The sequence below is a fragment of the Canis lupus genome, chromosome 21 (genome assembly GCF_003254725.2).
Source record: "Canis lupus dingo isolate Sandy chromosome 21, ASM325472v2, whole genome shotgun sequence".
NCBI classification, from domain to species: Eukaryota; Metazoa; Chordata; class Mammalia; order Carnivora; family Canidae; genus Canis; species Canis lupus.
Window position 1 is genome coordinate 46,518,967 of NC_064263.1, and position 27,094 is coordinate 46,546,060.

The window sequence follows — 27,094 nt, forward strand, 5'->3', positions numbered from 1 at the left end:
TCCATTCCTCTAAATATATTGAAAAATAGAATTAGCTGTCAGTGGGAAAATTTTCAAAAAATCTCTACAGACGGATGCCAAGATGGATGATGTGTCTTACAGGTGGATGATGATCAGCTTCTTTGCATCAGGAAGACAGACAACAAAAGTGATTGCATCTTTAGGGAAATTCAGACAAAACACTTTTCTTTGCCTTTACGAGAATGATTAATTTATTAGCCAAGCTGAAAATATTGGACGCATTTTGTTTTTATACCATAGCTAAAAAAAATGTTTTGTTTTGTTAGCAATTGGCATATTCCTTAAAAGTTAACCTATCAAATACACTTCTGTCTTTAATAAGTAGTAAGTCTAAAGGTGGGAGGTGGAGCCTAAGTGCAACTACAGCTATTGTAGGATTTTACTCTAAATTATTCATGTTAAAAATATATTTTTACCTTTAATGGAGAGATAAAACTTGGGCCTTTAAATATTCAGTTTCTTCAAAACGGAGCCCAAAGTTTGCAGAAATTATATAGAAAATATAGGGAAAGTTTTACTTTGTCATTTATTTTGTTCACTCAAAAAATATTTATTGTGACCTGACCACATGTCATAGTCTGTGTTAGGCAATAAACATCACATCTACCTATCCTTATGGTTTCAACTTAAACATCACTTTCACAGAGAAGCCGTCCTTGACCCCTGTATGTGGCTTGACTTCTGTAATATATTTTCAGATGTCCGTTAATACTCAAGTATATAAGTTATCATTATTGCTCATGTAATGTTCATCTTCCCCAATTGTCTGTAAGTTTATAGAGGTATATTATTTTAACGATTTTGCTTTTTTTATTTTTTATTTTTTTTATTTTAACGATTTTAACTCCAGGGCTCACAGTAAGAGCTTCGTATTTTTGAAATACATTGAAAATGCATACATACACACTGTGCAAATGGGAAATAATATTAGTCTTAACACCATTTTATTAAAGAAAGTATGGTGGACATAAATGGCAGGTAAAATCTGGGTATCTGGGAATGTCAAAAAGACTTCATGGGCGAAGTGACTCTGTTGTGGTAATATTTGTTTATTTCTGGGTAGAAAAGATGAGGTGGATATGACAGGACATGAAAGGAAGTCAACTAACATAGTATATTTGGGTAACTACAAACTGGGGCAGAGAAAGTGAAGTGCAGAGTGCCCGGAAATGACCAGACAAGTGATAGGGTCCAGCTTTTATAAAGCTGGACCACCTAAGGGATTTCCAGGTGGGGTATGTGTGTGTGTGTGTGTGTGTGTCTGTGTGTGTGTGTATCACATATTCTTTTGGCTTTAATAACAGGTATCCTAGAAGTGGGAAGTGGACCATAAATATATAGATATGTTTTTGATAGGAAGACCTTGAGGAGGTAAGTGGGAAAATTCTAGGATTCAATTTTTGTCTCAGGAAAAAAACACTCCTATAGAGAATTATAGCAGAATAACTACTTCCGTCTTCAAATTTCCAAACATATATACCTGGATTATACGGAGGGTTTAGTCACTTATGTATCTCTGTTGGCATATATGCCCAGAAACTCCTGTGGGAATATCTATTTATAATAATGCCTGAAGTTTAAAATGTTTCTGTTTTAGAGTTTTTATGGAAGTTTTTGTTTGTATTTTTTCTAGAATGCTTTGTCAATTCACCATTTTGAATTACTTTTTACATTTTACATCTTAGAGACCTTAAAACATTTATGGTATATAGTGTGATTCTGTTAATCAAATTCAAATTACCCACCTGGAAGCTATATTTTCCCTTCTCACATTAATCAGAGGGGTGTTTTTTTTTTTTGTTCCCCCTCACAATGACTTACGAGGGCATGGTTACTTTTTTAGTATACAAAAAGTTACGCTGTACAGTTGTTTAACACATGGATGTTTCTATGGTAATTTTTTCACAAAGCAGCTTTTTTTTTTTTTACTCTGAGACAAAATATGAGCAAAAGATATACGGTATAGAAAATGAGAGTGACAACTCCTTACTTCCTTTGATGAGTGTTAAATTAAAATTATACATCCCTTTTATCGAGTAGACAGGAAGACCACGTAACGTAGTCATGGTAGCTGAGAATCAGATTGGAAGTAATTCCCTCATTTAACATTTATTATTTGATAAATACAAGGAAAATAACAGTTCGTGCCTTCCAGGAACTTTCAGCCTAGTAAGACAAAGCAGAGAAACCTATTAAGATGGAAACTGTTGTAATAAGTGAATGCACACAGTGGCAAGAGAAGGACATTTTACCTGTGGACTTTAGAGAAAGTTTCATCTGGAAAGTGGCTTTAGAAGTATGTCATGGGCATTCACAGGAGTTTATTAGGCAGAGCCTGAAAGGAAATAGCAGAAAATAGCACGTCAGACACCATGGATCAGTAGAAATACATGTTAGGTTCAATGACACATAGGGTGTATTTGTGCATATGTGTGTTGGCAAAAGGGGACAAGTTCAAGGAGTCCCAGGAAAAGAATAAGACATGATCATAAAAAAGTATTTCAGAGCCAGAGGTGATATAAAGCCACCTCAGACTAGATTTTTTTTCTAGGAAGGGTAATCTCATACCCATGTGCAGGAGTATACTAGGTGGAAAGGAAACTAGGAATGAGTCCTGACTAAAAATGAAATTTAGGGAATTGGCATTGGGATCAGTGAAAAATATAAGGCTTTAAAAATCATTCCCAAGATGACTTTGATGGCTGATTGGATAAGATAATGTGGGAAAATATGGAAACCAGAACAATCTAGAGTTCAAACAATTGGATTGTGTCCTAATCCAACACCAAGGGACAGATATTAAAATGAGCAAATCTGATGTTGTGAAAGTTGTCTTTTTCAGATCCCAGAATCGATCCTATGACAGAGGGAATTTTTGAAATTCAGCAATTAGGGTTAACTTCAGCAGAAGGTTTAACCTGGGCGACAGATGTGGACAATCAGATTTGTGTCCCACTTTGTAAAATAACAAATCCAGACCATAGATGGCCTAGAAATACCTCAAAAACAGCATTGTAGGAAGGATGATTCATAAAAACAGTAACAACAAAAAAACACAAAACACCGTCTCTTTTATCAGGAAAAGACGGTTTCAAAAATCAGAAAAATTTAAAAAGTAACTAAAACACAACACACAGATTGTTTTGTAAAATCACCTTCTCTTGTGAGGCAGAGGATTAGCTACTGATTGTTTGGCTAATTCATTGTCCTGTTGCATTAATTAGCATTTTTTAGGTGATGAGTGGCAGCCACTAATGTACACATTATCAACACTAAGCAAGTCCCTGGAACAGTGCATTTTCAATAACTACCTGAAGAGTGAATGAGTGTGTGCACAAATGAGTGTGTTAGTCTAGTTCTCCGGATGCTATCTGCATCAATACCATTTTCAGTTCTAAACGCCGATTCCTTATCAAAGTACTATTAACTGCTTTATCAACTCCATGTCCATTTTAGTTGACATTAAGCTTGGATCTTACCTCTTCTCCCACTTGTTATCAATAATTCTATATTGTTTTTCCAGTTTAACCTGACTGGTTGGTGCCTTCCATCTACTACTGGCCTTCTTTGGGGGAAAAAAATACAAAACAAAACAAACAAACCAAAAAAAAAGCCAATTTTCAGTGCAGTCTTAAAGCTTTCAAGACTAGCTCCTTACACATTTTCAGTTTGTCTTTTTTTATAAGCTACATATAAGGGTTATAAGCATATTTTCAGGTTCCTTGAAAGGACAGTATGGAAATAGTTGCTTTAAAAAACTGATGGTAAAAAAATAAATAAATAAAAATAAAAAACTGATGGTAACTACAGGTGGGTTGCAGAGAAGTGTAGCTGACTGCAGACTTTCTAAACAATTTTCACCACATGGCATATTAAAAATAATGGCATTAATACTAGCAATGTATTTGAATAATTATGACTTAATAGGGATCCCTGGATGGCGCACCGGTTTGGCGCCTGCCTTTGGCCCAGGGCGCAATCCTGGAGACCCGGGATCGAATCCCACGTCGGGCTCCCGGTGCATGGGGCCTGCTTCTCCCTCTGCCTGTGTCTCTGCCTCTCTCTCTCTCTGTGACTATCATAAATAAATAAATAAATAAATAAATAAATAAATAAATAAATTATAAAAAAATTATGACTTAATATTATTAGCAAAGTAGAATATAAATTCTGGGGTCACTTCTATTTACATCTTGGTTTACATCTCGTAAATTTTTGTATGGCTCTTGACAGGTTACTTAATATGTCACAGTTGTTTTTTTTTTTTTTTTCTTTGAATAATTGCAATAGGACATGTCCTTTATAGGGTTGTTAGGAGGATTGAAAGCAAAGGCATTGTGTAGACTGCCTCACACAACATGGAATGGAGCAGACCCTCAGTAGATAGTATTGCCCTATTGAAAGATTATTTCCTCTACTACAGAAATCTGAAGTCAAATCATGGTTTTCTTTCTTTTTTATTTCTTTCATCTGGTAGTATTTATCAATGGCCTCTGTTTGCCTCCTGTCCTAATTTGAATGGGGTCTAAGGAGTTTTTGTCAGTGTTTTCAGCCTTCTAAATACCATATCTGCCACACATTTGTATGTGATTCTTACTTAGGTTTCCATCTGGTATATTTTTGCTTGTATCCTTTATGATATATTCTCATTACAGGAAAGAATGTGTATTTGTGTGCATGTCTATGTATATTAGGTGAAAAGCTTTCTCTTTTTTTCCTCTATTGTTGAAACAGCTTTGTTGGGGTATAATTGATATACAAATAATTGCTCATACATAATTTATACAATTTTATTAAGCTGTTTCCACAAAGTAACGGACACATCCATCACCTTTCAAAGTTTCCCTGTGACCTCCCCCTTTTTAAATAAGAACATTTAACGTGATATGTACCCTCTGAAGTTATCAAATACAGTATACAATATCATTGACTGTAAGCACTACACCGAACAGCAAAGACTTGATTCATTGTGTGTATTTTAAACTTTATCCCTACCCACTGATCAACAGCTCCTCATTTCTCCCTCCATCCCCCGAGCCCCTCGTAAGCACTGGTCTAGTCTCTGCTTCTGTGAATTTAACTACATTAGATACATCATACATGTGGAATCATCTAGTATTTGTCTTTCTCTGACTGGCTTATTTCACTCTTCATAATTCTCCTAAGGTTCATCCATGTCCTTTGCTGTGAAGAAGTTACAGTAACTAAAATGAGATAGAGAGTACAGAGTGAAGGCCACACACAATTAATTGATGTTCAACAAGGGATGGGAAAAAGGTAGTCCCTTCAACAAATAATGTTGGGAAGACTAGTTATCCACATGCAAAAGAACAAAAGTAGATCCCTAGCTACACCTTACACAAAAACAAAACTCAAAAAGGATGAAAGATTTAAATGTTGAGACATGAACATATAGAAGTCCTAAAAGAAATCATGGGGAAAACTTCTTGGCATTGGTCTTGACGATAATTTCTTGCATATGACATGGAAAGCATAAGCAACAATATACAAGTGGGACTACATCAAAAGTAAAAGGCTTTCTTTAAATGACACTTATTATCCTCAAAAGTATGAGTTTTAGGTATTATTAACAGAGTATATCTTTACATGTTTCTCATTCTTTATGTTGGTTATTACTCTCTTAGGATTCTAAGTCCCACCAAGTGGCTGATTGTAGCCTTCTCTTCACTACTGACTCTTATTCGGTGGATGACACATTTTTGTCAAGGGCCTTAGCATATCTACCTCCCTGACCCATTTCCTAGTGATGGATTTAAATCTGAGATGGTACATCTCCATATTTCTGTTTGTTCATTTTGAGAAATTAATTGGTAATGATTAAAAAATGAATTCTGTATTTAAGTGAATGGGGTTTTCAGTAGCTTTAATGATTGTTGGTATGTCCTTAATTATTATTTTCCTGTGTGTTAGCTTTCAAATTAATGTTATAAAATCCTTCTATTCATCTTCTTTACGTGAAGGAAACTTGAAATATTTGTCATTAGTTGTACAGATATAATCACAAACATAATTATTCAGCAAGTATTTTTTATATATCTTTGAGTACATGTCAAGAGCTCTTCTAAAGTTAGAAAACCAGTGAAGAACAAGGCATACAGTATCCTTGTTACTTTGGGGCTTATGTTGGGGCATAGATTTCAGGTAGAGATAAATGCAATGAAGTTAATACAGCCAGGTGATATGGTACAGGATGATCAGTGAGACCAGTTGTCATAGTAGGTTTCTTTATACTACAACATTTTAGCCTAATTCTAAATAATGAGAAGGAAGCAACTAAATGAAAATTTGGGTGGGGCATGGCTGTTTTCAGGAAGAATTGAAAGCAAATTTAAGGACACTGGAATTACAACATTCATAGTGTGTTTTAGAAATACTTGCATAAAGAGTAGTTGACCAAAAGGTAGTTTGAAGACAATGAGATCAGAGAGGTGGGAAGATTTGCATCATACAAGGCCTTACAGGCCATAGGAAAAAACTAACCATTTTGCCTTATGTCAAGTATAAAATGAAATATTAGAGAATTTTAAGCAGTCTTGTAATATAACCAGATATGGATTAACAAAGTGATTATACCAAGGTGTGAAGAAGAATTTATAATTGATAGGTTGCAGAAGCAATAGGTGCAATAGGTCCAATTTGGTGACCTCTGCAATATTCCAGGTGAAGAGGTTCAGCAACATAGGCTATGTTAGCAACAGTGAGGATGGAGAGAATTGACTGAGAAAGACTAGAGAAAGACTCTGTAGTAGTTAATGAAGGTACAGGGGGATGTTTATGTAGAGATGTAAATCAATGGTTTATCCTAAGTTTTGGGGCTGAGCAAATGAATGGTACTACTTACTATGATAGAGAAGATGTGTAATATTTGAGAAAGTCCCCTAGAACACAACTAGGAAGATCTAAGTTATGGTTACTTTTTTCTTAAAAAAAAAAAAAAAAAAACACTCTGCTAAGAAAGAAGTCACAAAATCACACTGATCTTAGTTTAATCATGTGAATTTATTTAGTTAGTTGTAGAGTCTGCTTCCAACTCTAAAGTCTTATAGTATGATAAAAATTGAATAAATTACAAACTTCTATACCTCTCTCCTTTAAAAGCTCTAAGTATATTTTTATGTAATTATCTGATTCTTATAAATTTTTGAAAATGCTATTTATGTTCTTCCAATATATGAGGTTTGTACTTTCAAAAATATTATCGTGTATTCTTACACAGTGCCATAATTAACAACAAATCATTTTCAATTATTAGTTATAATACTAACAAAAGAAATTATACTGTGTTTTACATTTCATGCCAAAATGAAAATTCTGCTCATTATATATTATTTTTTGGTTAATGAAAATACGGTCTTTATATTTCATGTCTGTTTATTCAGTTGAAACAGTGTTAAGTTTGATACTTGAAGACACACAAGTGGATTCATGGATTCACACAAACACATAGAGTTCAAGGCAGAAAATTTTATCTGGAAGGGTTAGTCTAAGATATCATATAGTTTTTTTTCATACCTTCTAATGTGGGTTCTAACTTTTAAAAAATTATAAGGAAATGTTTCTATTAAGTATTTTGATTACATGAGTCATGGTATTAGAAAAGTTTATATTCCCTTTACATCTTCACCCCATTAAGGGCAACAGCTTAGTGGGACCATTTGTATTATAGCTTCCTTAAGATCATCCTGATATTTTCATCAGTTCCCCCACATTGATAGCCCAGTCACTTTGGACTATACTACATTTCCCTCTCTTCCCCATCCTCCCCTCTCCTGATCCTCTCTTCATGTTTCCTCACTCTGTCAGTCAGAAGACTGGCCTGGTCTTATTGAATCCCCCCCCCCCTCCCTTCTAAGAGGCTCGACACTGTCCTTGGTACTGAAATGTCTGTCAGCCATCAAAATGATTTCACTAAAGCATAAGGAGGATCTGAAGACAAAACAAAAACAAAAACAAAAACATAAAACAAAACAAAAAAAGAGTCTTTTATTTTCTCAAAGAATAAACAGATTATTTAGGAAAAACTATAAATTTTCTTCAGATGAGGCTGGACTCCATCCTCACGAGTTTTAGAAAGTGATAATGTTTCCCTATTTACTTATTCCACAGTAGCCCCATAAGCTAGCCCCTAATTTCTCTCCCTCTTCAATGGGATCAATACTATGGAAGATTCCTACACACTTTGGAGCAAATTCCACTTTCATTATTTGTTAGAAAAATACTTTACAGCTTCACTATAAATGAATTACATTTTACAAATCACAGTAACAGTCGGCTTAGGGACTGATTTAGGATTTTTTTCTTATCTGTCTTATCTCATCTTGGCTTGTGTTACTAAGCTCTCAAGCCTGATGCTCAGTAATTATATTCTTATAGTTATTGAATGAGGTTGTAGTAGTTATGTCCCTTTGAGACTGGGGGATGACTTAAAGGAAGAGGAAAACCAAATTGACTGTTGGGATATTGTGCTATTCCTCTGCTGTCAAAAGTCATAAAGAAGACACACACTGTGATATATAGAGACTTCCTCTATTAGAGTTATAAATTCACAGCACACTAGAAAACTTTTGTCCTGGCAGAGTATTAAACTTTTTTTTTCCCCCATTTTCCGTACTCTTCCAAACAGTGTTAACATCATCTTCAACATATGGGTGATGTCTTGGCAGAAACTTTAGTAATAGGACAAGACAAATCAATTTGCCACTGCAGTATTCGCTGTCTTATTCCTAACACCTACTTGACCAGAAACCAAAGGGTCTGGAGTTTCCCTGAAGATATCTCTGCAGTGACCAGATATAATCCCTAAATCATTGAATAGTAAACAATATTTTAATGCACTAACAGAAAGATCTTTTCCGAGCAGGTAACATTGTTTAGTATAAGATTTAAGGCAAAGGAAGATAGCCTTACTTTAGGAAGAACTATCAAAAACTGAAATATCCCAACTCCTGGGCCACGCAGACTTCTGATATTGATGCTTAAGTGAGTAATTCCTAGTATATAACTCAGCAAATTAAAAATATCTTGGCATAAAAGGATGTCAAAATCACATGGAATCCTTCTGATAAAAATTACAATAGCACTGGTTTTTCAATTAGAAGACTGATAAAAAAATCCATAACAAGAATACAATTATGCAAAAGAAACACACAGGTGAGTTTCATCACTTTCGAAAACAAATGGTGTGGAATATTGGGTGCTTAATTTATTAGTCCATGTGGTATAGCATATTCAAGTCAGGAACCTTGGATTTGTATTATTTAAACAGCAGAGAGTATGAATTTGCTAGGAACTATAGTTTCTCGTCAAAGCAGAGTGAGTCAGAACGCACAAGTTATAATGAAAGGAACAAGTAGAATTGTGTCCTCTTGAGGTCTGAGAGAACTTAGATAGTCTTAGAAAAATTATTTATAAACAGACTAAACAGCCACTGGGAAAGCTTAGTAAACATTATTTGTATAGTATTTATTTATTACCAACAGTGATGAGGGCCAATTTCTTGCCTTCATGGTTCTTACATCCTGGCAGTAGAATCAGATCTGAAACGAATAAGATCACAGCATGTTGTTCTTGAGGAACAGCACATTCAAAGGTCTTAAGACAGGAGGGAACGCATCAGACAAAAGAAATGATAGCAGGCCAACATGGCTGGGCCAGGAGGGGAATGGGACCATGGTATGAGTTGAGACTGAAGAGATAGGTGGGAACAGGCAAGGGCTTGTGATGGTTTCAGCACTGTCTCTGATGATAGGAGCTAGGCCTCTGCATTTATAACAATCCATTGTTTTTTATCTGCATTGATTGTTTATGTTTGAGAGGACTGACCCATGGACGATCCTTAATGACTCTTTAAAAACACAAACCTGGGATCTCTGGGTGGCGCAGCAGTTTGGCGCCTGCCTTTGGCCCAGGGCGCGATCCTGGAGACCCGGGATCGAGTCCCACTTCGGGCTCCCGGTGCATGGAGCCTGCTTCTCCCTCTGCCTGTGTCTCTGCCTCTCTCTCTCTCTGTGACTATCATAAATAAAGTTAAAAAAACATCATCTCCAAAAAAAAAAAAAGAAAGAAACAATTAAAAAAATAAAAAAATAAAAAAAATAAAAACACAAACCTGGGCTTTGTAGATAACCCGTCAATGTGAGGTACAACCAGAGAAAGACGGAAATGGATGCCCACACTTGAAACTACGAGAAATTTCCACAGTGATCCATACATGAGACTGAACCAAATTTAAACAGCATTTAAAGTGTGCTATAGATCTGCAACCTACAGGTTTTAATACCCAAGTTCCACAAATGTTAGGAGAGTCAAAAAAAAAAAAAAAAAAAAGGAAGAAAAAATCAAAAAGAATTGAAGAAGAAAAAGCTAGGATGATAGAAGAGTGTTGTCCTCATGATTTAATGTGAAGAAGGCAAAAGGATGACACTTGAGCACATGGCCTGAATCTGATAATGACTTTTTCACTTCTTTTCTACCAGGTCACAATTGCTTTTAACTTCTCACAGCGATAGGGCATTTGGATTAAAATGTGTAAACTATGGAATGGTTGATTTTTTAAAAAAAATATATTTTATTTATTCATTTGACAGAGAGAGAGAGAGAGAGCATGAGCAAGAGGAAGGAGCAAGGGGAGAGGGAAGAGTAGGCTCCCTGTGGAGCAGGGAGCCCCATGTGGGGGCCAGGAGTCTAGGATCACACCTGAGCCTAAGGCAGTTGCTTAACCAACTGAGCCACCCAAAGACCAGACTGATTTGTTTTTAATGTTCAAGGCCACGAGCAGCCTAGAGTCTGCTTCAGGTAACTTAAGGCAATTTTTAAATTGCCTTTATAGAAGTTTACTACCCCCATTGAACATATAAAAATTCACCATTAAGAGAGATTGAAATGGGAAAATATAATACAGTTCTGAATTAGTAATTGGAAAAAAAATTATTGATATGCCAGTTATCGATCTTCTACTCTGCAGGTACTTTTCACAACAACCATCCCCGTGACAGGAAGATGTATCTCCTGATATTACTTGTCTTCCTTAGTAGACTGATACATTTATATCAGCTTCTGAATGCGTTATAATCTGGATGAACGAAAAAGCAAAATTCAAAACTGTGATGTCTCAGCGTCCCCCCACACTTGTTTTCCCTAGGCCAGAGGTGGAGGAGAAAGAGCCACTGAGAAACTTTCATGCTGGGCTAGAAAAATAATGGGTAGGAATCAGCATCAGGAGAACCATAAAGGAGTCAATTTACTTTTAGCTTCTTTTGAGTTTACTGTGTGTGGTGTTTGACTTAAGATTTATAAAAGCAACAAGTAGGAGGGAAATGGAACTCTGCGATCCTGTCGGTAGGAGGACAGACAATGAGCGGCTCTGGGTTCCAACAGCAAATCAAAGGGAGAGAACAAGGATGTGGATATTTCCTCCTGTGCCTTTTAGAAAAGGAAGCTCCAGCACAATGAAGCCCTGTTAGTTTCCTTTGGGAAGAGCTGGCTGGCTGCTGAGAAAGAAAAGCTCTACTTGCCAGATGCTTTATTCCCTAAGAAAAGAGAAACAGAGGGAGGCAGATACACCTGAGTAGTCTGCTTCAGAGAGTAAATAAAAATTAAAGGAAGGAATTACAAAAAAAAGAGAGGGATTCAAATAGGAAAGGGGAGGGGGGGCAAGACCTTAGCAAAAATAGAGGTTTGAGGGTAGGTAACCATCATCTCAAAATGAAGAGTTGTCACAAAGGCTGGAAGAAAGGTAAATGGAGAACTCCAGAGTAGGGGAAAAAAATCTTAAAAATAGCAGGTAGGAGGAAGCACAGCTCTCCTTTTATAAACAGAGGTTTTTAAATTTGAAAGTCAGTCTTTGAGAGTACTTCTGGTTGCACAAAGAGAAGTGAAGCTGGAACTGGAGCATTAATTGATGCTGTGACAAGGTCACTACTGGAGCGGGTAGTTACTAGAATGAATGCATATATACCGGGAGAAATGTTGGTAAATTGTACAAACAAAATGAGAGAAAAAAAAACGAAAAGTATTTGACTACGGTCTTCTTAAGGTTTCTAGAAGAGGAGCCTGAGTACCTGGAGTTTTATATAAGCATGTAATGTGTTACTGTATTGGAAAGGCACATTTAAAAAGAGAATTTCAAAAAATAAAAATAAAATAAAAAGAGAATTTCTTCGTGTTCTAAGTGAGTTGATTTGATCAGCCCAGGGTTAACAGCTGACACAAAATTCCTGGAGACCTATCTGTGGACAGATGGAACCTCTGTATTGTTCTACATGTTTTTATTGTAGCATTTTTTTTTTTCTCTCTCATAGGAGAGGAAACTAGATCTCTCATGGAAGATAAAGTAGCAGTGATGTGTTAATAAATAGATTTAAAGGCTCAGTAAAATAATTAACAAACTCAACAGAAAAAAAAATCTGATTTGTTCAGTGATTTTGAAGCTACTCAAATAATTCAAAAATTTTGAGAGGAAAAAATGAAAAAGAGGGAAAAACCCGTGTGTTTGGTTCTGTTGCAGAACCAGCTTTGATGCCATGAATGTTCTTTTTTTTTTTTTTTTTTTTTTTCTCATTTAAAGCACTGATAGCCTTCAGGTTTTAGCTCAGGTGTCATTTCCTCACCAGTTTCGTCATTTTCAAGCCCCATTTTCCTTCCTCATTTTTGAGTTAAGTTCCCTTTTATATCCTCACTGTCCCTGTGACTCTCCTGACATAAAACTCCTCACAGTAGATTATAATTGACCATTTATTTGCTTATAATAGCAACTTGACTGAGGGCCAAAGCCAATTTTACCTCGGCGCTCTGGCTATATATAGGATTCGGCACAGTGAATAACACATAGAAGACACACAGGAAATAATTAATGACAATAGCTAATATTAATAGAAAGCTAATTATGTGTCAGATAGTGTTATAAGAGGTTTAAAATATTAAATTACTCAATGCACAGAATTCTAATAATTAGGTGCCATATTTATCCCCATTTTAAAAGAGATGAATAAACTGGAACTTCATGACCTGTCTAAAGTCTTGCTATTTGGAAAAAAAAAAAAAAAAAAGTCTTGCTATTTGTAAGAGGCAAAAGCTGGGAGTCAGAATCAGGAGGTCGATTTTCAGCCCTGCACTCCCAACCGTTATGTTGTAATTCTCTTGTATCAAGGAAACCAGGGACTGACTATCTAGCATTTACCGTGTTGTGTTGATAGCATTTCTGTATAGATCATCTCTAGCCGTAGAAACTCCTCAAAGAACAAAACAACGTCTTATTCATGTGTCTTGTTATCATTGTGGCGCAATGTCCAGCTCATGGTTTGCATTTTTGAACTCAAAAGGTAGAGCAATTCTGTAAACTTTATCGAGAGAGGTTCAGTGCAGAAAAGTGCATTGGATTCATGTGATCTGCATGGGGTCAACTCTGTAGGCATAATTCTTGAGAATAATTAGACTAATATCAAACAAGACTAGCCTCTCTGAAGAAGGAATTTTGGAAAAGCATCAGAAGTTCACTTTAGAAAACCAGATCAAGATGCTGTTCAGGGAGTGTTGAAAGAAAGGATAGATAATACAGTACATATTCTTTTAAAAAGAAAATTTAGGAAATAGTTTTGGATGATCTTAACTATTCAAGAGACTTGTAATGTTAATAACTAGCTATCTCTCAAGATTAGGAATGAGCCAAGCATAGACACATGTTCACTGTGATACCATAGGCCTGTCTCTTGATGAATATAAGAATGTATTTCTGTATCCATCCATCATTCATTTGGGGAATATAAATAATAGTGAAAGGGAATAGAGGGGAAGGGAGAAGAAATGGGTAGGAAATATCAGAAAGGGAGAAAGAACATGAGAGACTCCTAACTCTGGGAAACGAACTAGGGGTGTTGGAAGGGGAGGAGGGCGGGGGGTGGGGGTGACTTGGTGGCGGACACTGAGGGGGGCACTTGACGAGATAAGCACTGGGTGTTTTTCTGTATGTTGGCAAATTGAACACCAATAAAAAATAAATTTATTATTAAAAAAATGTTTTTCTGTTCTGTGCAGCTATTATCTTTTAAACAAAGAAAATAAGCAAGTGTGAGAAGAGAAAGTCTCTTAAAATGCTTGAAAAAAAAAGTAAAACCACTTCTTCCCCCTTTTCTATAGTCTGCTAAAGAAGTATCTATACTGGATAAATCGCTCGTGTAATAGTGTGTGTATTGTGTGCTTGCTGGTATTCAGGGTTCGGGGGAGAAATTGAGAAATGTGCAATAGAGGGCAGTGTCAGTGAGGACTATACCAGCATATATATTGCTACATCTATAGTGCCTACAATAGTAGAAGGAAGATAATAGGTATAAGCTGAATATGTGTAGAATTAATAAATGGGGAGCCCCTGGGTGGCTCAGTCGGTTAAGCTCCCAACTCTTAATTTCAGTTCGGATCATGATCCCAGGGTCCTGGGAGCCCTGCATTGAGCCCTGTGGTGGGCTCCCAGCTCAGTGGGGAGTCTGCTAGAGAGTCTCTCTCTGCCTCTCCTCCTCCCCCCTGCTCATGGGCATGCACACACTCTCTCTCTTTCTAAAATAAATAAATCTTAAAAAATAATTAATAATTAAACTCATATGTAAAATATGAATGTGTCCATCCCATAAGAGGTTTTACTTCAATAGAATTCAATGAAATGAATACATCAGCGTACTTGCTATATGTAATAGAAAGAGAATTCAAATCTGTCCATGGGGTAATGGAAGCCATTATTGAGGAAATGGACTTTGAAAAATGAATAAAACAAAATATTAGAAGAAATTCCACACTAGAAAATGTTGATGTTATCAGTTGATTTGGCATAGACTTATTACATGATTATATTATCTTCTTAATAGCCTTGACCTTCAACCAAAAGAAAAATGAAATAATAAATAGCAAGTTATCTTGCCTACTCATAGGGAATTAATGTGTTTCAGGTAATGAAACAGAAGTTGTAATAAATATAACAGCTCTTATTTTTCTCAGTAGGTGTTTTCCATTTCAAAAACGTTGCTTTGGAATTATAAAATAGAATAACGTATATGGTAACTTAGTTTTCTGTAATATATTGTTAAAGATCTATTATTTTTTTCATTCAGAAACAGTGAAACACAACTTCAAAAATATGCAAAAATGGCCAATCATAGTCATTAGAATCCATGGCAACTAAAGATTGAGAAAAAATAGTTTGATTTAAATAAAACTGTTTATAATTAGAAAGTAATGAAATAAGAATATGCTTGTGTCTTATAAAGTGCCTTACTGTCATTTCTAAAAGAGAAATTTCCAAAATATTTACATAATATTGTCAGAGTTTAAAGAAGATAACATTTAATTGGGTATAAGCATTACCATATACTTCTATTATATTTAAATAAATAAAATAGAATGAGTTGTTTGTTCTTTAGTATCTTATGTAATGACTGTGGTTTATTGGAGAGAACACTCAATTTGAAGCCAGAAATCTTGATTCCCATCCTATTTTTAGTTTTGACAAATTCCTTGGGTAGATTTTTGTCCTATTCAGTTAATCTCCTTCTCCTTGGGCTTTGGTGAACTTCACTGTAAAAGAAAGAGAGAAAAGCAAAGAAAAGAAAACTAGTGAAAAGAAAAGAAAGCTAAAAAAAAAAAACAGTTGAATTAGGGATTAGGGATCAGTCCCTTAATGATACCTTGTAGCAGTGTACCCTGATTTTCTGGTTAGAGCATCATTCCCAAGAAGAGAAATGAATCCAATGATTCATTTATAGTTTTATTTAGAACAGAAAAAAAAAAAGCCTCATAAAGGTGTCTTGGAATCATAATAACTATACTCTTTGTTGTAAACCGATCTCTCCTCTTCCCTTTGTATCAAATTGGCGAATTGGAGAAAAGGGAAAAACTCAGTAATGGTAGAACAAGAGAGTATTCTAAAAGGCAATATTCATCCAAGCCAATGGGAATTGATAAAAAATAAAAACATCAATACTTTAAAATCTTGCGGAGCACAATTGGTTTCAAGTAAGTCCTATTTAGTTTGTTGAGAAAACTGTGCATTTTCGCTCCTGAGTCTGCACGTCATTGTATGGATTCTACGGAGGTTGAGACTCATAGTTTGGTTTCCTGGTTAGATAGCCATAAACAGAGATCCCTTTTACTCTCACACAGAGGTATTCAAACTTGGGTGTCAATCAGAGTCATTTGGGGGCACTTTTATTTAGAGAAAGAGTGGGAAAAAGAGAAGATCATTTCTGATCAACTGAACAAGAATTTGAGGTGATGGAGCTCAGGTGCCAGTACTTTTAGAAAGCTTCCCCACACTTGAATTCATTGTGCAGACAAATAGAAGAACCACAGCGAGCTCATTGCACCTCTTAGACAGGCGTTTGATACATTCAGAGAAAATTAAATTTAGGAACAGATGACCCAGCTGAGCATTTCCACCAATCCCAATAGGATGGAGACAGCTACTGCAGGTCTGTCTACCTCATTTTCCTTCTGAAGAGACACATAGGAAATGGCCTGGGTTAATATCTCATAAGAAAGGAGAAAATAAATTATTTGCATTAATAACATATATTTATGGTTCTTTAAAGTGCCAACTCTTTTATACTTAGAAAAATTTTGCATTTTATTAAATGTTGGATTTTTAAAGCTATAGTATGCTTTTTATATTCTAATTCAATTTTTTCCAGTTTGCAGATAAGAAAATTAAGGCTTAGAGAGTGACCATGGCTTGCATATGATAACAGAGTAAAAATATTTGCAAAGCTAGGTCGGGATCCAAGGTTCTTAATGCCCATTTCATTATACATTAAACCTTGTTGCCCCTGATATTTCATATTTCTAGCACAGGAAGGCCTGAGAAATGTTATATCATTATGAAGTTTGGCTTTAGCAACATCAGTATCTCAACTTCCTTAATGTCGAATACATTTCTGCATATTGGTTGCCAAAGTAATGTGTATTTTATTGACATGTATTAAGCTTCTGATTGAATGTTAACCTATTATTTTTATAATCTATTATAAAGCTTACTAATTTGCTTACTTTTGTCAAAAACACTTACATGAGTTATCAATCAAGAAGCTAGCCATGAAAATTTCACCTTGAAATTCTGAAGCAAGATAAAAAGAAATCTTAATTAGGTCACACTGCCCTCCAGATCGGAATGCAGATGCCATGTGGCACTCAGTATTGCAGGGGTTACTGACCTGCACTTGGCAGTCAGAGTTGGGTTCAAATTCTAGATATTCAAGTTTCAAAGGGCTAGAGCTATAGTGATCATGCATAACCATGCCTGGGTTTTCTCAAAAACATATGGACAATGGTGATGTTAACAACAATTATCTGATTTAAGCATGGATGGGGATTAGGTGAGGAAATGGTTAACAGGGGTTTACCCCATTGTCAAGCAGAGAATAAACACTCATTAAGTGACCACCATTGTTAATATTATCAACAATTATCAAGCCTTAAAGCTCGTTTATTCTAAACAGTATTCAAATAGACATTAAATAGATCGAAAGTGTTTTAAAAAATCTGATTTCCCTCTCGATTAATGAAGTGAAATGATAATCAAACTGATTTAAAAATCTGATTTCCCTCTCGATTAATGAAGTGAAATGATAATCAAACTTGATAGAGACCAAAGTGGTTGAAGTGGGTTATCCCAAAGTAGGGGATAGGGGATTGGAACCTGAGCCGAGAAAAGAGAATGGTCACATAGAAGGGGAGCAAGTACGGGGAGTTCCAACTTGTGTGGAATGAGGATTTCTCTGTAGGCAGGCAACAGTAATAGTAGAAGATTGCCCATATACAAGGGCATTGCTCAAATAATTAAATATGTAAGTTAAAGGGAGGCAGATTTCTTACTGTCTAAGGAGAGAGTTATAAAGATGGGAAAGAAGAAAACCTGTACTGTTAGATCATCCTTGAAGTAGGATCATGTGTAAATGCATATGCATAAAATGTACGTGTTTATAAATATGTCATATGTAATGTATGTAAATATGTGCCTAGTATGTCCTCTAACTCTGCCACTGAAAGGGCCTGGGATCAGCGATACTCCAGGCGCTATGAGCTCAGGAACTAGATCTCATTGTCTAAATACTATTTTCCAGTATAAAAAGCTAGCACTCCTTGGGGAAATAACTAATTACAGTGCTGAGATGGGGGAAGCACGAGATGAACCTAGATCATCTCATTGTGCCAGAAAATAAAAAGTTGCTCATGGGAGCATAGGAAAGGACACAGAAGCCTTTGTGAATAGGTCAACTAGCCAAATCTGGAACAAATCTAGCAACAAAATGAAGAATGATAGTAATTGATTATAATTCATCAAAATAATAGGAAACTGAAAACATGTTACTATGCAAAAAAGGAAAAATGAGAGAGAGAGGGAGTAAGATCAAGCATTCAACCCAGAGAGACTGCTAAAATTATTGAATCAGCAGAAGGTTGCTTACCAACATGTTCATGATGGTCACATAATAGTGGCAGACTTTCCAGTAGTTTTTTTATTTTATCCTATTATATATTATTTAAGTTTCCTACAATGAGCTTGAAAATTTTATATGAAGGAATGTGCTATGTTTATCATACCAAGAAAGAAAGAGAGAAGGGAAGGAAGGATGTAAGGATGGATGGACGATGGGAAGTTTGAGGATTCGGATGCTTACATAGTCCTGAAATCCTTCTCCCCCAAAAATCTATTAATTACAAAAGAAAAAAAAAAGTTATTTATAGCGAGAAGCCTGGAGTCAAACCTAATACCACCATTAAAGGGCAAATCAAATTCATGTGCAATTTGATAGGATACAGCGGGAAAAATAGCATTATCTCTATGATATTTCTCCCAAAGTCGCATGTGTTTAATCTTATCAAAAGGAAATCTCAAATAAGCCCAAGATAAGGGACATTCTGCAAAATAACTAGCTTATAATCTTCAAAAAATATCAAGGTCATGAAAGCCACAAAATCGGCTTAGGATGATTAAAGGAGACTAAAGAACCCTGAAAACCCAATGCAAAATATATTTCTTGACTAGAAGGTTTTATAATAAAGGATATTTTGGGGGAAATAGGAAAAAGTTGAGTGGAATCTAAGGTTAGATGTAGCAATTCATCAGTGCTGGTTTTTATTCTTGAATTAAGTTTTTTTTTTTTCCTTTGAGAAGATCCTTGTTAGAATATGGACATTAAAATATCTGTGAGCATCATGTTGGAAATGAACTCTCAAATGCTCTAAAAAAATCAACTTTTCTTTAGCTCCATAAGGGACTTTTATTACCTTCTGTATATTTCAATATAAAATTAATGATAACAACAACAACAACAACTGCATCAACAGTAACAAAAATGCCAACTGTTGAAAGCTTTTGAACTGATCAAGAATAGTGGGTAGAATTTAAATTCTTCAATGTCCACCTCATCTAATTTGCCTCTGTGTTTTACCCTTCTTTCTCTGTCCCCTGACATTTTTTATTATATACCATGTTTATTAAGGAGAGAAAATGAGTGAGCAATATGAGAGGGAGACAGAACATGAGCAACTCTTAACTCTGGGAAACGAGGGGTGGTGGAAGGGGAGGTGGGCGGGGGGTGGGGGTGACTGGGTGATGGGCACTTGATGGGATGAGCACTGGGGGTTACACTATATGTTGGCAAATTGGACTCCAATAAAAACATATATAAAAAATTATATACCATATTTATCATTTTTTGGCTTTTCTTTAGAGGCATAAACATACATAATACATAATTTCTAATTAATTGACTTACTATATTAAATAAGGGACTTTTGTCTGAATATATAAAGTTTTTAGACATAAAGGTAGACATAGAACACATAGGTTTGAGGTTAACGTGGACAAAAGAGTTACTCAGAATGAATAGGGTATTGTCTAAGGCTTCTGGACAGATAGGATAGAATATATACCTTCCAATTGGTATTTATGGATTATCAGAGACCTTACAGGTTGTTTAAAGAGGGCCATCTTTATTTTTTTTAATATTTTATTTATTCATGAGAGACACACAGAGAGAGGCAGAGACACAGGCAGAGGGACCCCGATGCGGGACTCGATCCCAGGACCCCGGGGTCATGTGCTGAGCTGAAGGCAGATGCTCAACCAGTGAGCCACCCACACGCCCCAAGAGGGCCATCTTTAACCAAAGACGTGTGAAATGAAAACAAAAGTAGGATGTCATAGATAATGATCAAGGCCATGGATAAAGTGTGTCAGGATGACTACTGCTCTACATTTTTTAATGATTTGTGGGAAAACGATGTCTCAAACCGGAAATCCATGTAACTGGAAACACTTTGTGGTTTATCTCACAGTGAATAGATTCAGGTCTTGAGGATAGAGAGAAAATTTTAAATTCCAGATTTGCCGAATTGCGCCCATGCTCATCATCTCAGTATCTTTATCTGTGAAATGGACATAACTTGTGGGTTGTTTTGAAGCTAAATGATCGGGATTGTGGAATGGCCTGCTTGGAGTCTGTAGTCCTATGTGATCAAAATATGGCAATTCCCTCACATTGAACATGTGATCTAACTAAGGCTTAGAAGAGAGTTTAAGTAATTTTCCTGAGATTGCATCGCTGGTATATAGTAGACCAGGATAAAACTACATTTCTCTGATACCCATAATTCAAGGAATTATTATATTGTACTGGCCTTAGTGTGGGAAAATGGGCATATTTTGCTATTGCTATTCATAGCAACAATCCCTATTTTGCAGTACTTAGGGTTTTAGAAAATGTTTGTATATATTCTCCTTTATTGTATTCTTAGAACCTTGTGAGGGAGATGTGGCTCAGTTTATTTTATTTTTCTTTTTGAGATACATTGACACTCCGATAAATTAAGTCACTTGCCCAAGATTGTAGACTAGCTGAGAGACAGTTCAAGGCTTCTGATTCTAAACATAGGGCTCTTTCCCAAACTCTGTTCTCCCTACATTTTGGTTATGAAGGCCTTTCTTACTAAGACTTCATATGCTGGATGTTTGAAAGTAGTAGCAGAGCATCTGGCTTTTGTTCCTAGGAAGGAAGCTACAGGAATCTCAGTTCACTTTTATGGCTGATAATTTTGATTTATATGATCATGCAAAGAATTTTTTTTAAAGAAGTAGTTTTCGTACCAAATTATCAAATTAAGCATGTTAAATGTATATTTATTTTCCACTTTAAACTTCATATCCCACCATGAGATAACATGTCAGGGTTTTGTGTTGTTTTAATATTTTGGGACCACTGACACCTAGAGAATGAGGAAAGATTTGGACCCTCTTCTTAAGAAATATGTATGTGTTCAAAAAGGATTACTTACAGTTGTAGAAAGTTTCCATCAAGCCCATACTTGGATCTCAAATTGAGAAGCACTTTCATTTCCCATCTCTACCACCACCACTGCTACTATTAGCATTATGTCCCAGGCATTGTTCTAAATGCTTTATTCTTGATACTTCATTTTACCCAAATGGCAGTCATATGACCTCATTAAAATTACCATCCCAGTTTTACATATAAGTGAGTCAAGCTGTAGATTGTATTCTAATGAGTATTTTCCAAAATTATCATATCCGAGTTCTGTTTATAATCAACCTTCATTTTTTGTGTATATTCCTCTAAATAGTTTATTAAAATGTTGACTCCAACATTAGGAACTCCACTTTGTATATTTCTGTACCTTAGGGGAAAAAATCTCCTTTATTGCAAACTTGATTTTTTGTCACAAATCTGGTTTCATTGATGATATACTGTTTTCTGGAATAAGGCCCATGTGAATGGACTAAAATATCTTTGTTCTTTTTTTTTTTATCGTTTTGCGTTAAGCCATCAATCTTCAGAGAAGTTAAATCTTCTAAGCTACGGAGACTAAGATACTATGAAATATAATCAAATCATGTTATGAATCATTAATATCCCAAGTTGCATGTGCTGCTGAATTTAGTACTATAATACAATTCAATATTGATGACGAGAAAAATTCTTATGCTTTTATCTTTATGGAATCCTTTGTCACTGCTAAATGATCATTGAAAATGTTCTTGAAGACAGCCTGATGACTTATCTGCTCATAGGTGTCTAACTGTTAAACAATTCCTTTCAAAGAATGTCAATTCCCATGAAACTAACACAAAATTGAAGACATTGTACACTCCAGGGGTAACTTTGTATGAGAGCCAAATTATAGCTGCCTCAGTTTGTTCTTAATATGATCTTTCATGATCCAGAGGAGAGAATCAAAATAATAGTGATTTAGGCAGACTATAAATGGGTCTAAGCCTTACCCATTATTTTTGATACTGATGACACAGCATAGTCATGTAATTAGGACATTTCTGGACATAAATCTCTGTATTGATTACTCACTCAAAAGTCATGGCATCTAGCTCCTGTCATATTTTGTCACAAAGAAAGGAGAAAAATGATTCACTTTTCCTCTTTAATGCTGCCACTAATAAAGATGATACATGTTTCTTAATTTCATGTAACACCACCTTGAATAAGTGTGGGGAGAAAATAAGGAGTGATTTTGTTCTCTGATTGTATTTAAATAGCATTCTTATGAAGCAAAGTCTAAGAGCCCTAGATCTGTATACCGTTAGCTTAATTAAAAAAAATATATATATATATATATCCTTCATTTTTTTTTTCTTTTTTTTTTACTCCTCAACCCTTCTTTCTTATAATGTATACATTTCCAACCCTTATACTTAAAACAGAGTAAGGTTTACTCCAGTTCAGGACAAATGTCCATATGCTCTGAAACTGAAGCATATCAGAAAGGGGCATAGCCTTATATAGTGAAGGTTTGAAAGAGATACAGGGGATCTCTGAAACCTAATTATCTTTTATTCAGAGCTTTGTTCAAATTATAAAGCTCTGTAAGATTTTTGGGGAAAATACACAATAGTAGGAAGTTATCTTACCAATTACCTAAGTCCACAGTCCTCTTTTGCAGATGAAAAAGCAATAGATGAATTTTTTTTAATAGATGAATTTCTTACATAACTATTTTTTAGTCCTATATGTTAATAGAATCAACTGTAAAGCTTGTAAAAATGACCTACACTCAGGTCTCTTGCTTAAATATTCTGTTTCTGGACTCTCTCTACTCCTGAAAAATGTATTCAGAATATTTGGATATATATATATAATATCTAAAAATTCACAAGTGATTCAAATATGCACAGTTAAGATGATAGGATTGATTCTCCCAAATCTAAAAATGTATTAAATAAATGACAACAGAGAAATATATATCCAAGGACCAGATATTAACATCAAGTTTCATTTCACGTCCTTTTAATAAATTGAGTTATCAGTGTCATTCTATCTACTAAGAGTCACAGATTTCTTAACCAAAATGGTAGGTCAACACTAACCAAAAGGCTCAATATTTCTGCAAGTTGGTAATAAATACAATTATAGAGGTTATCTATTGCAAATTTTGTCATTGGACTTAATATGCCATTGTGTGTTCCTAGTTCCTAGGAGAACAATTTAGTAAGCAGTAAAATAATGACTTCAGGTTGGGAAGGGTTTTTGTATGGGGCAGATGAGGTCTGTAAAAAGAATTCAAAGAAAAGTGAAGCAGTAGCAGATGGAATTCTACTTTACCATGTGAAGATTATATTCAGTAAAATCCTTCTGCTCAATACATTTAGATTTTCTTAAATTATAACACATATTCTTTGAAATGCTTTTCAAATTTTCAAGAGAAAAAATCAATTCCCGAGGGCAAATAAACTATTGAAACAAAATTATTAAATGGACTTGAAGTCAAGAATATCCTCAGGCCAAATGCCACATGCAAGGTTATAACTGGCATGTGGATGTTCTAGGCCTTGGGTCCAGCTGCTAAACTTAATAAACTCTTGAGTAAAGCTGAGATACCCAGAGGGGGCCCATCCATAATGATTTTCATTTGTAATCATCCATAATGATTACATTTTGTAGACTGAGGGTGAATAAAAGCAGTAGCTAAGGAAACCTTTCTGCTTCTACAGTGTCTCTGAATTACAAAACATATGTAATGACAGCAGTGGTAATAATAGCATGTCCTCTAAGACTTTGCAACCCATAAAATAAATATTATCATAATATAAGTAAACCCAAATACATCACCACAATGAATGTAAATGGGCTAAAACACCCATTTAAAACATCTAGAATGTTGTCAATTATGTTTAAAAGTACAAATATATGCTATGAGTACTCAAAAACATTGAATGTAAAAAGAAGAAAATAGACATACCAGCAAAACACTGGCTAAAATACAGTAAAGTAATAGTAAATATATTAATATCAGATAAAATTGTATTCCAGACAAAAATCATTAACAGAGAAAAACTTTATTTAATACATATTTAGTTCCTAGGATGATATAATGATTCTAAACATATGAATCAGTAAGATAGTTTTATACATTATAAAGCAAAATGGCTATTAGAGTTTGAGATACCATACATTTATCTCCGTGTCTGAAAGGTCAATCACAGAAAAAAAATCGGTGAAGGTGTACACTATTATCATTATTATTTTTTATTTTTTAGAGAAAGAGAGTATGAACGGGAGTGGGGGGTGGGGAGGCAGAGAAAGAGGTAGAGAAAGGATCTTAAGCATGTTGCATGCTCAGCAAGTGCCTGACTTGGGGCTCACTCTCATGACCCTGAGATCATGACCTGAGCCAAAATCAAGAGTCAGATGCTTAACCATCTGAACCACTCAGGTGCCCCAAGATGTACACTTTGAAAAACATAATCAACAAGGTCAATTCAATAAGCAAGTGTTGACCTCTTCACCCAACAATTAGAGAATATACACTCATTTCACCTATAAAATTGACAACCTTCCAACCATAGCTTCTGACTCTTTAGCTACAGATCAATAACGGAATTGTATTTTCATTTATAAATACACACTGCTAAATAACTCACTGGTCAGAGGAAAAATAAGAATGAAATTTTTAAAAGTCTTTAAAGCATCTTGAAAAAAAATGTCAATATTAGTATAATGTAGCTATGAAAATAGTCCAAGGGAAAGGTACATTTAAATTCTTATATTAAAAAGATTAAAGATTAGTGAAGCAAGCATGCAACTTAAAAAAATAGAAAAGGAAAATAAATTAAACCCAAGCAAAGAAATAATAGACATAAAGAAATTAGTGAAAAAGTTAAAGAAAACAAACACTCACTGATAAATCAAGAAACCTAATGAAATAGATTCTGAAGATATTGGTCAAAAAATGATTAAAATAAGCAATATTGTAAATGAAAAGTATTTAACTATACATGCCACAAGATAGTTAAAATATAAAGCAAGAATACTATGAAAAGAATTGTACAATGTATTTTAATATGCATACATGTAGATAAATACAATTACCAAAAAACTGACTAAAAAATCTATAGTGCATTTAACATAGCCATTAGAAAAACAACCGTTAGACTTCTTTCCAAAGAAACAAAAGAGGCCCATTTGATTTTAGAAGTAGGTTTTATCAAAACTGATTAGAACAAATTTCTTTAATCTTACACTGGTATTCAGAACTTAGGTAATAATTGAATTCTTTCTAACAATTTTAGCATAATAGTAATGTGAAAGACATGGCAGTATTTGAAAAGAAAATTACGGTGAGACAGCCTAATTATAATAAAATATTTCTCTATATTGAGCAAAAATTTCATCCAGCACACATTTACCAGTGAGGCTGTACAGCAGGGGAGGGTGAGCCCGTGGTCTCTCTAAGCCAGTTCTCTCATTTGGCATCACGGCATGGTCCCTTTCTAGGGGAAAATTCTTGAACAAGTTATTTTTCTTTCTGTAATTCATGACACACCTTTCAGAATTGTGAATTGTAAAAAAACAAAACAAAACAAAACAAAAAAACCCTGTTATTATATGTAAATGCTTAGGAGGTTACCTGGCCCAGGATAAGCACTTGGTAAATGTGAACTGTGATTATTCTAGTATCTTGAGCTGCTTGCAAGGGTAAACCCATGTAAATTCCATGAAATAGTCCTTTTATAACTTAAAGTCATTTATTTAGCATGACACAGGCACACACACACACACACACACACACACTTCATTCTCACTCCATTCACTTCTGTTTCTTAAGCTAATCTTTTGTTTTTTTTTAAGCTAAAACCCTAGTTGATTTATCAGGTCTTCATAGAACCTTATAAAAACCCAGTAATCTTAGAATTGCCTTCCTTGGGGTATATCCTACATCAAGTATTTTGAAGATTTATTTTATTTATTTTAGAGAAAGAGAGCACACACACGAGTGCAAATGTGCAGGGGTGGGGAGATGAGGGGAGAGGGAGAGAAGCAGAGGGAGAGAGAATCTGCCCTCAGCAAGTGCCCACCTTGGGGCTTGATCTCACGAGTATTTTGAATCCAGGATTCATTCATGAGATTCAGGTAGTCTTTCCAGATGCCTAAAATGATACTCAGATTCTTATGTGCACCCATGCATTTGCTCGCTTCCTGGAGAGAGGACTGATAGTTTTCATCATATTTACCAGATGTCTCTGACACACAAGTCTAGAGTTGTTCCCAAGAAGAAGCACAATCGTCACATACCCTGTATCTAACTTGGCTTCAGCAAATCCTCTAAGGAGGTCTTCTTCGGTGATAATTGTTGAGTACCTGTTTGGGAGACTGTCTTTAGAGAAGCATCCTTTTCTGTCTTTCTGTGTTATCCAAGGCTTGTTCCCTCCCCAGAATGGAAAATATAATTATTTTCCCTGCCTTCTTTTTCATGAAAAATTATAACCCACTCTCTTGAGAGATGCTGTCTCTAAAGATAAAACTATTCTTTTCAGACAGCACAATGGTTTCTAAGGCAACCCAAGTAACTGCTAAGACAAAGGTGTCCTTTCTCACCAGGGGAGAAAGTTCCTAAGAAGTTGCTATCATCACACCTAGAGAAAATGGAATGTAAAATACTGTCACATTGCTCTGTGTATGTACCTGTGTTGGCTGTCTCAAAAGGAGCATTTGGAAAAATGAAAAAGCTGTTGCCAACTGCAAAGAACTTAAATGATCATATA

General features: G+C 35.2%; 1 protein-coding gene and 2 long non-coding RNA genes across 4 annotated transcripts in view; 2 read left to right on the forward strand and 1 right to left on the reverse strand.

The window, feature by feature from the left end:
- Positions 1 to 13,443, forward strand: part of LOC118351755 (uncharacterized) — a 49,567-nt gene extending 36,124 nt beyond the window's left edge. Inside the window, exons 2-3 of the long non-coding RNA XR_004807691.2 lie at positions 1,326 to 1,392; positions 11,006 to 13,443. This is a non-coding gene — a long non-coding RNA (uncharacterized LOC118351755). The remainder of the gene's footprint in view (positions 1 to 1,325; positions 1,393 to 11,005) is intronic.
- The window catches only part of LUZP2 (leucine zipper protein 2), a 477,909-nt gene that overhangs the window by 276,666 nt on the left and 174,149 nt on the right, over positions 1 to 27,094 (forward strand). The gene's annotated exons all lie outside the window — the stretch shown is intronic.
- Positions 2,273 to 26,860, reverse strand: LOC112667770 (uncharacterized). The gene is made up of 3 exons (XR_003141307.2): positions 26,625 to 26,860; positions 9,516 to 9,578; positions 2,273 to 2,356 (listed from the first exon to the last, which is right to left on the reverse strand). It is a non-coding gene; the product is annotated as an uncharacterized LOC112667770 (long non-coding RNA).